The 2,508-nt window shown below is 34.6% G+C and overlaps 1 non-coding gene across 1 annotated transcript; it reads left to right on the forward strand.

The window, feature by feature from the left end:
- The first annotated feature begins 1,191 nt into the window (after positions 1 to 1,191).
- LOC141510511 (U6 spliceosomal RNA) lies at positions 1,192 to 1,298 on the forward strand. Its single transcript, XR_012474989.1, has one exon. It is a non-coding gene; the product is annotated as a U6 spliceosomal RNA (small nuclear RNA).
- The last annotated feature ends 1,210 nt before the right edge of the window (positions 1,299 to 2,508 follow it).

Below are 2,508 nucleotides of genomic sequence, written 5' to 3' on the forward strand. Positions count from 1 at the left end.
CCAATTCTTTGCTACAGCAAACAGGACTGCTATGAATATTTTTGTGCAAGTGATGTTTTTACCCCTTTTAATGATCTCTTCAGGGTATGGACCCAGTAGAGGTCTTGCTGGATCAAAGGGTATGCACATTTTTTGTTGCCCTTTGTGGGTAATTCCAGATTGCTCTCCAGAAAACTTGGATGAGTTTATAGCTCCACTAACAATGTATTAATAGTGTCCCAGATTTCCTGCATCCCTTCCAACACTGATCATTGTCCTTTCTAGTAATATTGGCCAATCTGAGAGGTGTGGAGTGGTACCTCGGAGATGCTTTTATTTGCATTTCTCTAATCACCAATGACTTGGAACAATTTTTCATATGATAGCTTTGCTTTCCTCATCTGCAAATTGCCTCTGCATAGCCTTTGACCATTTGTCAATTGGGACATTGCTTTTTTATAAATTTGAGGCTTTTTTTAAATAAATTTGACTCAGTTCTCTATATATTTTAGAAATGAGTCCTTGTAAAAATTGTTTTCCAATTTACTACATTTCTTTTGATCTTGGTTAGAGTGGTTTTGTTTGTGTAAAAGCTTTTTAATTTAATGTAATAAAAATTATCTAGTTTGTTTTTGATGATACTCTCTATCTCTTCCTTGGTCATAAACTGCTTCCCTTTTCATAGATCTGACAGGTAAACTACTCCTTGATCTTCTAGTTTTCTTATATTATTTTCTTTTATATCTAAATCCTGTATCCATTTTGATCTTATCTTGGTATAGGGTGTGAGATGTTGATCTAATTCAAGTTTCTGCCATTCTAACTTTTAATTTTTCTGCATATTTTTATCAGAGAGTTCTTATCCCAGAAGCTGAACACTTTGGGTTTATCAAACAAATTATTATAATCATTTCCTGCTGTCTCTTTTGCACCCAGTCTATCCCACTGATCCACCACTCAGTTTCTAAGCCAGTACTAGACCGTTTTGATGACTGATACTTGCTAAGCCACTGCCTTTTGCATTTTTTTCATTAAATCCCTTGATATTCTTGACTTCTTGTTTCTCTATATGTATTTTACAATTTTTTTCTAGCTCACTAAAATTTTTTGAAAGTTTGATTGGTATGGCACTAAATGAGTAGTTTAAGAAGAATTGTCATTTTTATTATATTAGCTCAGTCTATCCATGAGCAGTTGATATTTGTCCAGTTAGTGCTTAGGCAACACATAAACTAAAATTGGAATGATATAGAGAAGATTAGCATGGCCTTTGTGCAAGGATGACATGCAAATTTGTGAAGCAACATTTGCCCAGTTTAGATCTGATTTTATTTGTGTGAAAAGTGTTTTATAGTTGTTTTCATAGTGTTTCTGAGTCTGTCTTGGCAAGTAAACTTCGAAGTATTTTATGTTGTCTGAAGATATTTTAAATGAGATTTCTCTTTCTAACTTTTTTTTCTTTTGTTTTTTTGCAGGGCAATGGGGTTAAGTGGCTCGCCCAAGGTCACACAGCTAGGTAATTATTTAGTGTCTGAGGCTGGATTTGAATTCAAGTATTCCTGACTCGGGTTGGTGCTCTACCCCACTGTTCCACCTGACTGCCCCCTATTTCTAACTCTTGCTGCTGTATCTTGCTAGTAATGTATAGAAATGCTGAGGATTTATGTGGGTTTATTGTATATCCTTTGACTTTGCTAAATTTGCTAATTGTTTCCACTAGTTTTTTTAGATGATTTTTTAGGGTTCTCTAGGTATACCATCTTGTCATCTGCAAAGAGTGAGAGTTTTGTTTCTTCCTTCCCAGTTCTTAATTCTTCAATTTCTTTTTCTTATTGCTAAACCTAACATTTCTAATACAATATTAAATGTAGTGGTGATAACGGGCATCCTTGTTTCACCCCTGATCTTATTAGGAATGTCTCTAACTTATCTCCATTGCATATAATGCTTATCATTCTAAGAAATAATCCATTTATTCCTACATTTTCTAGTGTTTTTAGTAGGAATGGGTGCTGTATTTTGTCAAATGCTTTTTCAGCATCTATTGAGTTAATCATATGATTTCTGTTAGGTTTGTTATTGGTATAGTTAATATATGCTGATAGTCTCCTGTCAGTATAATTGACTATATCAGTTACAAACCTAACAAATCATATGATTATCTCAATAGATACTAAAATGGTGATTTTTAACCCAGGATCCATAGGCATTCATGACAATGGATCTTTGAATTTTTTTTTCTTTTTTAGTTTTTTTTGCAAGGCAAATGAGGTTAAGTGGCTTGCCCAAGGCCACCTAGCTAGGTAATTATTAAGTGTCTGAGACTGGATTTGAACCCAGGTATTCCTGACTCCAGGGCCGGTGCTTTATCCACTGTGCCACCTAGCCGCCCCTTTGAATGTTTTGATGGTAGTTTAGTACTAGTTGGCTTTCTTTGTAATCCCACGTATTTCATTTTCTAGTTTTAAAAACATGATCCTGAAAAGAACTCTTTAGGATTCACCAGACTAATTGTCAAAGGGGTTCAAA

The sequence above is a fragment of the Macrotis lagotis genome, chromosome 1 (genome assembly GCF_037893015.1).
Source record: "Macrotis lagotis isolate mMagLag1 chromosome 1, bilby.v1.9.chrom.fasta, whole genome shotgun sequence".
In the NCBI taxonomy this organism is placed as follows: Eukaryota; Metazoa; Chordata; class Mammalia; order Peramelemorphia; family Peramelidae; genus Macrotis; species Macrotis lagotis.